The sequence below is a fragment of the Malania oleifera genome, chromosome 1 (genome assembly GCF_029873635.1).
Source record: "Malania oleifera isolate guangnan ecotype guangnan chromosome 1, ASM2987363v1, whole genome shotgun sequence".
Taxonomy (NCBI): domain Eukaryota; kingdom Viridiplantae; phylum Streptophyta; class Magnoliopsida; order Santalales; family Ximeniaceae; genus Malania; species Malania oleifera.
Genome location: NC_080417.1, coordinates 129469414 through 129483011, shown reverse-complemented (window position 1 = coordinate 129483011; position 13598 = coordinate 129469414). Strand labels below are relative to the sequence as shown.

The following is a 13598-nucleotide window of genomic DNA, read 5'->3' as shown; positions in this document are numbered from 1 at the left end:
GCATTGGTCATTTTATGTCAAATTGGAGTCTCCGTTGTTTTCCATCAAGTCTTTTTCAAAGTGTGAGTCCCATTTTCTTGGAGTCCCAGTTATCTCAAAATAGTATTTCTATTTCATGTTTGAGTCCCGGTATTCTAGGAAAAATGTCGAGTCAATTTAATTTTTATTTTGAACCGAGTTTTTCTAATTTTAGTTGATATCCTGTAATTTCAAAATTAATCTCTTCTATTAGGTTAGGTTTTGTGAAGTAAATCCTATGTTTTCAAGATTGAGTCCTTTTAGTTTTAATTTTGAAATTGAATTCTTCTAACTTTTAGTTGAATTCCCTAAATTTTAAAATTGAGTCCTTTATTTCTTTTCATTTAAAAAATTAAAATTTTTTAATTTTTAATTTAGTTCTTCAAAATTTTTGTTGGCCTTATAAGGCTTAAAATCTTATTTTGATGATAACAAACCAAAGAAACTTAACATATTTTGTTAAGATAAGTTTGAGGGTTCAAAAGCTTTTATAAAGAGATCAAGTTCAAAAGTTCTTATAAAAGATCAAGTTCCTAAAAGATCAAACTCAAGTGGTTAAAGAAGATCACATATGCTTAGAAACATGGCTCATGATATAGCAAAAGTCAATTGAAGGACGAAGCTTAAGAGAGATATAAAGAATGGAAGCCAATATATGAAAACTTAGCGCTTAGAAAGTTATAGTCTTTTAAGAAGTCTCATGTAAGTACTTCAATTAAAAGTCAATGTGGATGCTTTGAAGCTCCTTAGGATTAATTATTAACTTAGAGACCAAATTTTGAAAAATCCTGAAAAATATCTTCAAAAGACTCAAAGTAATTTGGCAAGAAAAAGCTCACAAAAGTTTTTGGAAACAAACAATATGAAAGCATGAATTTTTGCCTATCTAGGTGATTGACATTTTATGCTGAATTAAATTGGGAAGATAGAATAGGCCGAGTTGATTGACCCCTGTGAGTCTAGGCGACTGACCCCATTTTGACTTTGATATTTTGCTTAAATTCAAAGTCCAGGTGACTATCCCCTATAAGTCTAGTCGATTGAACTTCGTAACGACTATTTTTAAACAGCAAAAAAAAGTTTCCAAATTATACTTCTTGGACTCCAAACTTTGTAATAACTTGGGAAATACTCAAAGTAACTTGGAGAACACGAAATAGATGCTTTTTAACTCTATAAATACATGGAAAACCAAAAGATTTTATACAACTACATACAATCAAGAATTACATTTAGTAATCAAGCCTTATTGCCTATAATCTTTAAAAGCTTTCTTACTCACACTCTTTGCTGAGATTGTATTGAGTCTTGTTGATCTATTCTCACCGATCTTTGTGCACATATACTGAATTTTTCAATCAAAGAAAGAAGATCCCAATGATAAATTTTCTGAACTTCAATTCAATTCTTTATTGATATTTTAAATTGAAGTATATTAGTTGTGCTTTAACCTGTACTAATCAACTCTATTTTGAGAGTGCTTTTTGCACACAAGAATTGTTCTTATTCTCGTTGTTTTTGACGGTTTAGGATTGTTGAATTGTTGGATTACTGAGCGTGGGGTATCGCTTGGAGAGGAGGGTTCCATCCTTCTTGAAGGAGTGTGTAAATGGTTTGCTTAGCCCAGTTAAAGGAGTGGTTTAGTGAAATCCTTGGTTGATTTGCCTGAGGCGAGGATGTAAGCGGGTATAGCCGAACCTCATTAAAATCTCGGTGTCACTCTCTTCCTTATTCTCTTTTAAAATTCAGCACATATAAACTACGTGGATGCTTATTTAAATTACTGGAAATTATTTTTGTGACTGGGAATTGCAAAAACCTTGAATAAAGGGGAGTACGTTGATTGACCTTCTAAGGGAGTACATTCATTATACAGGCCATTCATCAGCTACAACTGATTATCAAAAGACTAAATCTTGGAAGCTTGCTGAAATTGTTACAGTATTTCTTATTGTGAAGCTTATCTTGATTGATTGAATTGACTTATTGAGTTTTGGTTTAATTTGCTAAAAAAAGTATTAAGAAACTTGCAAAGCATTCAAATTGATATACTCATCCATAAAGACTTAAAATTAAATTGATGCTTGACTGAATTTGTGATTGAAAGTTAAACCATATATGTGTGAAGAGTTGAGAAAGAATTAATAAAAGAGTTCAAATAAATTTTACTTTTCAATTTTGTATCAAACTTTTAGATCTTAAGTTGAGGCATTCAAAATTTTTGAATTAAGTCTTTTAATTCTCAATTTGAGTCTTTTAGTTTCAAAACCAGGTAATTTGGTCTAGTCTTAAGGTCAGGTTTTATTGCTAGGGGCGAGATTGTCTAATTTTGACGTTGGGATTTTGGTCAGACTAAAAAAATGCATAAAGTCACATTTTATTAAAAAGAAAGGGGCATGTGTCCAAAGTACAAAGGCCACAGTATACACTGCAAAGTGCGTACAATGAAAGAAGCAAAAGGCGCGCATGCAAGAAAATACAAAAGAAACAAAAAGGAAAAATACAAGGGAATGAGATACATATAGGGAAATAAGAATACATGAGATGTTACAAAGAAAAGTTGTAGTACAAAGGGATAGGGGGTACACCCAATATTGAGACACATGCAAAAATTACAAAAGATGAATAGGGGAAAATGAAAAGCCCTCCACTTCTAGGTCACCAACTGGAATAGATGGAAGCATCCCCCAAGGCACCTGCGCACAAAAGAGTCATAAAATCAGTTGTAACAAGAATTCAAAAAATAAAATAAAATGCAAAAATAAAACCACATGTGTGCAGGGAGGGAGAATGAAGGTCTTTAGAATTATGCCCTTCCAGAATTCCTTGACAAAATCAAGAGGGAGAGGGGAATTAATCCACGTTGGAGGGGAAGCCATTTTGATGCCAAATCAAACCCCCATCCTCCCTATAAAAAGGAGGCTCGCACAATGCACCACACACACTAAGAAAGCGTTGCAGAAAAATCCCTGTAGAAATTGAGAGAACCACGATCAGATAGTCGCAGAGGAGAAACTTTGTAAAAATAAAGAGAAAATAAGAACACTATGTAGAAAGTGAGAGCAATTAGAATTAGAGAAAGAGAGAGCTCGACAAAAAAATTGAAACGCCTCGAACCCTTAAACCCGGGTCCTACGCATTATACCTAATAATCCATAATTAACATAACATATGCAGCGGAAAACATGATCATAATCTCCATATAACATAAAATCAGAGTTTACTAATTCTAACTATAATCCATATTAAATCATCCAACACTTGTATTCCATAAATCTACATAATTCCCAAAATAATTCAGTATATTCACAAACTTTCTTTTCTCCACAGACTTATCATATACTTATTATATATATATATATATATATATATATATATATACATATATACATATATACATATATATTTATATATTATATTAACCATATATATATTTCTCTTATTTCAATTAGTTTTTTTTTTTTTTAAATCCAATGTAAAAATATTTAATTTTATAACTAATTATTTAATTATTTAATTTATCTTAATTTAATTTAATTTCTTTAATTTTAATTTTATTTATTATTTTTTTCTAAATTATTTTAATCCTTTTAAATTTCTGGATCTTTACATTCTCTCCTCCTTAAGAAATTTTGTCCTCAAAATTTGTTACCCGGTCTTTCATTCCCATAATTCCATGATTCACCATATCCCACACCATAATCTCAACAACACAACTATATACTTTAAATCCAATACACATCCAAGTTCTCCATATAAGAACCCGTCTCACAGCTAAGAAACATCACCGTCGATGGATTTACTGTGGTTTTCTAAAACTTTCGAATGAATCAGAAAATCACAGAAGTCCGCCAAGGGATTTCCACCTCCAAGTTATAAGAAAAAATCCTATACTTTCCTACACCATACCTACTTCTCAACACCTAACCTAACCTATCCATCTAGCATCCTTATCCTAACTGTATTCCTATACTCTGGTATAAATCATCTCTAACCTAATATTCTAACATTTCCATATCCAGGCAATGTGAAATTAATCACACTTCCGGCTGAACCTGGCTCTGATACCAAATGAAACGCCTCGAACCCTTAAACCCGAGGCCGGCGCGTTATACCTAATAATCCATAATTAACATAACATACGCAGCGGAAAACATGATCATAATCTCCATATAACATAAAACCAGAGTTTACTAATTCTAACTATAATCCATATTAAATCATCAAATACCTGCATTTCCATAAATCTACATAACTCCCAAAATAATTCAGTATGTTTACAAACTTTCTTTTCTCCACAGACTTAAAATATAAGGACGTAAAATATAAATTTTATACATCTCAAAATTAACATAGAAATATACCCTTTACTTTTATATTCCCCAATAACGCTATAAAAACCACGAGCTCTCAAAGCTCGATCTCGAGGAAATCCTGAAAAAAAAAAAATACATTCATATTTAGGTGAGACACATCTCAGTAAGGGAAGAAACCATATATTAAAGCAGTGTGTGGCCAACATGAGTTTATATATAACATAATATTTAACATTTAAAAATCCTTAACATAATTTTCAAAAGCATTCCCTGATCCTAATCAAACACATGCGAATGTTTAACCCACGAGATTTTTTGAGGATAGGGGTGATTACTAGCCCATACAAGTAGCACCCCTCTGCTCTGATACATTTGGCAACCCGAAGGTCACAATTTAAGCATACCAGGGCACTCACCTTACTCAGTAAGCCCTCAAGTGATAAATTAATCTCGTACTCACGCATTCAACAATAGTTTATCGGCAAAGGCCCTGAGGATAGGGAATTCTACCCCCCCATACAAGTAGGTTCCCTTTGCCCTAGTACGTTATGTGGCTACTGCCACATCTGTAGCTACTAGTGCACTTGCCTTACTCAGCAAACCCTCAGGCGAAAGGTACGTCTCGCCCAATCGTAACATGTTCTACGTACATACGTACTTCTAATATCATAATACATCATTCTGTTCTGTCATTATACATTCATGCACATTTATTCCCGTTCATAACTTAACTTTGCATTTCGTTTCACTTTAAGTAACTTTTTCCCATTTACATCATTTGCCTTTGTCATTTCATTTCATTGCCATTTCATCAGTCATTTTATTGCATAACATTTCATTTCATTACTTCGTACTACAGCTGGTTTTTAGCTATCATTAGTTAGTCTACATAGAAAGTGCTAAATCTGCTAACACAGCTCCTTTTAACTGTCATCAGTTAGTCTACACAGAAGTGTGCTAGATCTGTTAACATGGCTCTCTTTCAGCTGTCTTACATTTACATGGTTGCATTAACATACACAGGCAACATTGCCCATATCATATTTTATTTTCATTGCTTTACTTACTTAGCCTGCATCTCATACATTTAACATATATTTGCACAGAATCTCATGCCACACAATTTAACAGTAAAATTCATACATTGCCTGTAAAATAAGCCAACCAACATTTAATGTTTATATACTAAAAATACCTTTCATTTCTTACTTAATTATCCTAAAAAAATTTCTCACTTTCATCAGTTCATTTTCGCATATACATATCTAATAAACAATCCTAAACTTGGAAAAAAATATAATTTAAACAGTTGGCATTTTACTCATATCGAAACATATACACGTACATATAATACAATTTATTTTTCCATTAAATTCATAAAAATTCTGATTTAATATATATTTTTTCCCTTACTTGATTTCTTAAACTATGCCAACAGGGACTCCGAAAAATACATGCGGTGCTCACCTGTACCCTGAAATTAAATTTCTAGTTTTAATAAATTATTCATGAATAAAATATTAATTTAATACTTCCTAGGACTATAATTCCTAAATAAATAATAATACCCTTAAATTTAGCCAAATTGCCAAAATTTTTAAATCCCACTCTCACTTTGGAGTAAGACCTAGAAAATCCCAATTGACAAATTACCTACGTCAAATGACGGTGACGACGACTAGGACCCCGTGGTGGTCTCTGTTCGTTGATTTAATCACATATTAACGGCGAAATTAAGAAAATGGGGAAAAATTACCTTTCCCAAGGAGCAGTGCCTAAACCTTTTCCATGAAAAATCTGCTCCAGTAGAAATGTCGGTGGCGGAGCCAGAATTCCAACGGCACCTTCCGTTTCCCCATCCGTCGCAAACTCGCCGAATAATTGAGAGAAGGAGAGAGATGGAGACGGAGGTGGCTGACGCGCACGCAGGAAAGTTTCAGGGGGGGGGGCGTGTGGCCGCCTGACAGTTTCTCCTTTCTTCTACTTTCTTCTTTCTTCTTCTTTTCTTTTCTTCTGTCAGTACTTTATATATATATATATATATATATATATATATATATATATACACATATATACATATATACATATATATTTATATATTATATTAACCATATATATATTTCTCTTATTTCAATTAGTTTTTTTTTTTTAAATCCAATGTAAAAATATTTAATTTAATAACTAATTATTTAATTATTTAATTTATCTTAATTTAATTTAATTTCTTTAATTTTAATTTTATTTATTATTTTTTTCCAAATTATTTTAATCCTTTTAAATTTCTGGGTCTTTACAAAAATAGAGAGTAGTAGAGGAGATTTTGCTGAATTGAGAGTATTATAATTGAAAAATTTAGAAAGGAGAAGAGGGAGAATTTACAAACACCGAGAGGCACCCCATGGTGCCTTCCTGCTTAAAACCTGAAGCAGGAGTTTAGGAACTCCCACCCAGAAACCCAGACCAGACACCAGAGCAGACAATCAGACATACAAAGAGGAGAAGAAGAAAACCGAAGGAGAAAAGAGAAGGGTAAAAATCTAAAACTACCCTTCTTATATTGTTGAATTCATTGGATGACTGCGAGTATGTGAGTATGAATGCAGGTACCCCCCTTCCCTAAGCCTCAGCGTCGCAAGGCATCGGGTTATTCCTTTAGTTTTGATTTGGAACTGGTGCATTATTTGGCGGTTCTTGACATTCCCAATCTATGTGACCATGTTTACTGCATCGGTAGCATACGACACTTCTACTCTGTCATTCTCCCCAATGCCGTTGGTTACATCTAGGGCAGTGGGGGCGTGATGAATCACCTTGTCATCCCCGATCATTTCTTTCTGACTCCAGGACCACTACATATCTGTCTCCCCTCCACGACCCTTGCATGACATTTGTTTGGGAATGAGGAGACGCATCCCTTTTCCTTCGTTCTGATGCCTCTATACCTTTTTGCAGACTTGACTCTGCAATAGTAGTTTTCTCCACCAACTCTGTGAAATCCTGAATCTGCAAGCACGTCATATGCTGATGAATCCTCTGATTCAGACCCCTTTCAAACCATCTAACCATTTGGTATTCATCTGGAACCACAGAAGGTGTAAAACGAGATAGTTCCAGAAAGTTAGCAGCATACTGCTGAACAGTGAGGTGCCCCTGAGTCAAGCTAAAAAATTTCTCCGCCTTCGCATTTCTAGTGGTGGCGGGAAAGTATCGGTCATAGAATACCTGCTTGAAGCGACCCCAGGTCATCGCAATAGCTATCACTCGCTGTTCCTCCAACAGCTTCATCGCATGCACCATTGTTCAGCATCTCCAGCAAATTTGAAGGTGGCGAAAAGAACCTTCTGATCCTCGGTGCAGTTCAACACTGCCAGTATCTTCTCCCTTTCTTTCATCCACATCTCAGCCTTAATCGAGTCAGTGCCACCCTTAAAAGATGAAGGTTTCAAATGGGCGAATTAATCAATTGTGCAACCCTAGTGCACCGATAGATAGCTTGTTCCCCCGAAGTCCCATCTTATTTATTCTCTAACCTGACGAGCTGTCCCTCGTAACAGTTGAGAGGTGTCAATCTCGTCCCCACTGGAAGCTTCTGTTTCACTTCCTCCTCCTTCATCCATGCCTTTGCCTCTAGGATCCATCCCTGAATATAAATATACAACATAGGCAATTTAGAATCTCCACTTTTTAATATATCTGACATAATCACAAAACATAAAACCAATTTAATATTCAAATCCTCTATTAAATATCCATCATCCATTTATCCACAATCGTCTTAACTTTCAAATCCAAATTCCAAATTTCAGTTTCTCCACTCAGAAACATCATTGTCAATCGATTTACCATGGTTTTTTGAAACCGTCAACTGATTTAGAAAATCACAGAAGTCTGTCAAAGGATTTCTGCCTCCAAGCTAAGAAACAAACTCAAACTTCTGTCAACACCCTAATCTACCCATTCCTACCCTTATTCAACTCGACTTATACTCTAATATTAATCCTCCTAAAGTTCGCAAGACCGTTATGCTCTGATACCAACTGTAATGCCCCAGACCCGTCACGTGGGGCCCAGAGTGTTATGAGACCAACATGTGTCTCTGATACCATTCACGCAGCGGAAATAATAAAATAACCTCAAACATAATATACTAGAGTTCTATATTTACAAATACTGATCCATAATAATTACAAACTCATTCCTCATTTTACAACTAGAATTTAAAATATGTTATACATAAAACTTAACACATAACCGCTTTGATAACCACTCACAAAACTACCCCGCCCTGGAGCTATCTAAACTCGATCACCTGGATAACCTGAAAAGATTAAATCATCGACGGGGTGAGACACCTCTTTGTAAGGAAGAAATAATTTATAACAGTGTGTGGTTGAAGTGTTTAATATATAATTAAAATAACCATACAAATGCGTTCACAATCCACTAGTAGCCAAAATAACACGCTCATAATCACAACATGGTCAACGTCTTTGTCATCCAATCATGTGCCCACATTCATAGATATTTTACTAATAATTCCTAAGAATAGGGAAGTCTACCCGCCCATACAAGTAGATTCCCTCTACTCTAGTGCTAACGCCAGGGCACTCACCTTTCTCAGTAAGGCATCGGGTTATGTATCCAAGTAAAGTCACCGAGAATAGGGAATGTCACCTGCCCATACAAGTGGCTTCCCTCTACTTTGGTATCCAAAAATAATTACCAGAGTACTCGCCTTTCTCAGCAAACCCTTGGGTGGAATAATCTATTTACCTTAAATACTTAATTAATTAAAGTCACACGCAGCCAACCATATTCGTTTCACAGAACTTCACACATATACGCATATCACAAACAATCCACACAGGATAAACATACAGTCTTCAATCATGCCCACACAGGGTCTACATTCACACAATATGTAATCTTCCACATAGGACTGTCAATTACGACATACATGTCCACACAGGACTGGTCCATACATGACTAATCAAACCACACAAGTTACACGGTCCACACAGGACAAACCAATCACACAACATACATGTCCACACAGGACTAATCAAACCACACATGTTATAAAACAAACACTCTGTTCATGGTAAATAGGTAAACAACCTCTTCATACCACTGTCAATGTTTACCTCCCAATGTAAACGGCCATATAACGACCTCCTCATACCACTACTAACGTTATATGCCAGTTAAACTAGGTACGATATAACGACCTCCTCATACCACTACCAACGCTATATCGTAATTTACATGAACCACAACACAAGTCAACAACAGCCAATCATTCCACATAGTTCTACCACAGTATACACAACATCAGTATCTGCATTCAACTAGTATAATCAACCAGGTAGAAATCATAGCCAAATAATATTTGCAATCTCAATGATTCATCATTCAACAATGCTCACAATCATTTAATTTATAAGAATGGTTTCAACCACATGATTTTTTCCAATATAATATATTTATTTAAAAACAGTATTTTCAATAGCAGTATGGTTCAGAAAAATTATACATGAATATGTAGAAATTATACCCAAAATTAGTCATTTAAAATTATTAAAAAGCTATTATAAAATATTTCCCCTTACCTGCTCCTCGGAATTCCTGCTCAAATCCAAACAAAACGAGACCTTGTATTCCAAAAATTCCAACTTACTCAAATCTTAGAAAAATACCTTCTTAGGCTTCAAATACCTCAAAATAATAATAAAACCTTAAATTATTTCACTTACCCTGATTTTTGGATGTTTCCCAAACTTCTCAAATCAAAAATCCGCTCCACCTATATTGCAAAGAATCTTCCCAAGAGTCTCGTGGTAGCTTCCGATCGTCGAACCGACCTAAATTTGGCCCGAAAACGAAGAGAGAAGGTAGAGGAGCCATAGATAGAGAGAGAAACAGAAGGAAAAAAAAAATGAAATTCTTGCTGAAAATATGATTTCTCCCTATTTATAAGTAACTTGCCACGTGGCCTCATCGACTAGACGTCTGGACTCATCGACGAGCTCGAGAACACCACTCATGGATGAGATCGGAAGCTCGTTAACGAAATTCAGGTATTCAAAACCCTTTCTTGGTAAACCCTCATTGACAAGACATGTAACAACCCGAATTTAAATTGGAAATTTGAGTAATAAAGAGAGAGGGAAATAGAGACAAAAAGAGAAGGAGGTTGTAGACTTCGTCGACGACATTGCATTTGGGGGATAAAATAATTTTTAAGAGATTGCCTAAGTTCGTCGACGAACACAGGGTTTTGTCGACGAAGTCTTTAGGAATTTCATCGACGAACACAGGGCTTCGTTGATGAGAAAATGCCGAGAGGGGTTCGGAGGCAACCTGAATTTCGACGACGAATACAGGGTGTCGTCAACGAAATTTATGAAGAACTCGTCGACGAAGATCGGGCTCGTCGACAAATTCCGCTATCTATATATATATATATATATATATATGATAAATTCGATTTTTATTTCATATTAAGCTTCCTCTCTCTCCTCTTCGGCCCTCTCACACTCTCTCTTCGATTTTGGGCTGGTTTTATGCCGGATCGAAGATCTGAGGCTACCACGACGATCTTGGCGAAATTCCCTACAAATTTGCTGGAACGGATCGTTGGGGAAATGAAGTTGGAAATCATCCCAGAGTTGAGGTAAGGCTTTTTAAGCCAAATTAGACTTCATGGTAGTTATAGAAATTGACGTACGCATGAAAATACTGATGTTTAATACTGTGAGTTTTGAGTTTCAGGGTGTTGATCAGGAACTTATACGGGGGTTAGCCTAGGATATTTTGGGGGCTTTCTCAGTAGTCAGGTAAGGGAATAAATTAAAGTAGAAATTTTTCATATATATTATTATTAATTATGAGCACATTTATTTTCAGAAAAGCCTATGCTATCTTTGTATATTACATATGAAATGTATGATTGGAAAATACTGCTATTGTGATGAAAAGGTATATATATGTATAAGATGCTAGAAATGATAATTTTAAAATATGAAGTAAGACTTAACAGCACATGTGTGGCATGAACATTATTTTTATGTGAAGCGAATCATGATATGAATGATTTTACGAGCAAAGCATATTTTCAGGTATTTTGAAAAGATGAATTATGCTATACTAAGTTTGATGAATATATGATAAATGAGTTGTTTTCAGAATATAAATACCTGAAATGTTTTTGGCGCGAGGCCACATGTGTGTTATCAGCAGGAGGTCGTATTTATGTTTCGGCGTGAGGTCGTATTTATTATGATTTTGGCATGAGGCCATATATATGATTTCGGCACGAGGTCGTATCTATGTTTTCGGCACAAGGCCGTGATGATATTATGTATGTTCATGTATTATATGTTATTACAGCCAAGATGTTAGTTTAGTTCAGTTCAGGGCTCGGTATCGTAGCTATATGTGTAGATCAGATATCTACTTCAGATTAGTGCTAATCGTCCCACGAGGGGATGGAAGATGGATAGTTGATGTGGCTTTCAGTAGAGTGTGGACGTCCACCTGGCAGTCCGGACCAAGGTGTGGCGGGTCTATCGTACTTACAGACATATTTGATTCGGCAGTGGTTGGCCAGCCATTGTCGGGTCCCGCCTTCGGGCTGCACAACCTGTCATGGGGGGTAATACATGACATTAGCTAACTATTCGTCCTGGGTATATTTTCAATACTACAGTTACAACAGATGTTTTTATGTATGTTATTATAGTGATAACAGATGCTTATGTATGTTATGATTTATTAACAAATATGAAGGTAAATGATCATCCAGTATGATATTATGATTATTTCTAGAATTATGAAATGTACTGTATATGTATAAGCACTTTAAATGTTCATATTGCCACACAGCTGTATTTAGTTTATTTTCCATTACTGAGAAGTGTCTCACCCCAAACATTAATTAACTTTTCAGGAAACCTAGAGAGACCGGTGGGTCAGGGCCGCCGTTGAGTGATTGGTGCTTCCCTACTAGAAGGGTAAGCGTCGAACTAGGATTAGGAGATTTTTGTTATATGGTCCTAGTGATGTTTTGACTTTTTGGAGATTGTACATATAAACAGTATATCGTTGTTAATAGAAAGCTCTGGTATTATGTTTTATGCTTGGATGTTGAGATTTTTACGTTTACTGCTGCTAGGTTTTTCGCTGTGTTTGACAGATGTCTCCGCTACCCACGGGTTCGGGTTGACCATTTTACCTATTATGTGACATTATATATTTAGAAATTGAGGGACATTACAAGACATGCATACTCGACGACGAAGCTTTGAAGATTGCTCCTCGACGAGAAAATCCAGCTCGCCGACGAACGCCTGCTTATTTCCTTTTCCAATTTATTTTCCCTTTTCTCCTATTTCCCCTTTTTCCTTATTATCCTTCTTATTATTTTAAATAGTTAAAATTTTTCGAGTCGTTACATGTAATATCTTGCACCTTACTGAGAAGTGTCTCACCCCAATCTTACAACCTCTGTTTCAGGTCCTATAGGATGTTGGTCCTAGTCTTCTAGAGGGACTTTGGCGCATAGAGTCTTCTTAGTAGACATAAGTTTTTGTATTAGTACCGGGTTGTTAGCCTGGTTGAATGTAAAGGGGATGTAATACAGTTTATGTTTTAAGCATGAATATTATGTACTAAAGGATACAGATAGAACTATGGTATATGTCTAATAGAACCCCGTAGAATGTTTTTGTTTTCCACTGTGCATGAATACAGATATATATGAGATGCACCCATTTGTCCCTGTTTAGGGCGGGTTGTTTATGTATGCTTATCAGATATAGGTATAACGTATGTGTAATAGCACTTTGGGTTCATATAAATGACCAGAGCGTTACAGTTATAGTGACGGTATTACACTTTTAGTGATGGTCCATGTTAGCATTGGGGGCTACATAATCATGATTTATATGTTTTGATGATATTAACCTATATGTTGTTCCTAGTGTTTTCCTATCTTTGTAGATCATGCTTAGTACAGGGTACTCGTATATGAAGTACTGGATCAAAGGCAAAGATCAGACCGAGTTCACGTTTGGATAGGAAGATCAAATGGACACGTACTTAGATGGACCCAAGCACACGAAAGAAAGCTTAATGATGTATTTTATGTAATGGGTGTGTGTTTGAGGTAGTCTATTGTGTAACTATTGCGATTTTGGTTCTTAAATGATTTAAAGCAAGAGTTGAGCAATGCACATGCATATTAGGACACTTGAGTTTATAGGA

At 35.4% G+C, this 13598-nt stretch overlaps 1 long non-coding RNA gene across 1 annotated transcript; it reads left to right on the top strand.

The window, feature by feature from the left end:
* Positions 1-10888: 10888 nt before the first annotated feature.
* On the top strand, positions 10889-12327 carry LOC131146496 (uncharacterized). The gene is made up of 3 exons (XR_009134380.1): positions 10889-11007; positions 11106-11170; positions 12283-12327. It is a non-coding gene; the product is annotated as an uncharacterized LOC131146496 (long non-coding RNA).
* The last annotated feature ends 1271 nt before the right edge of the window (positions 12328-13598 follow it).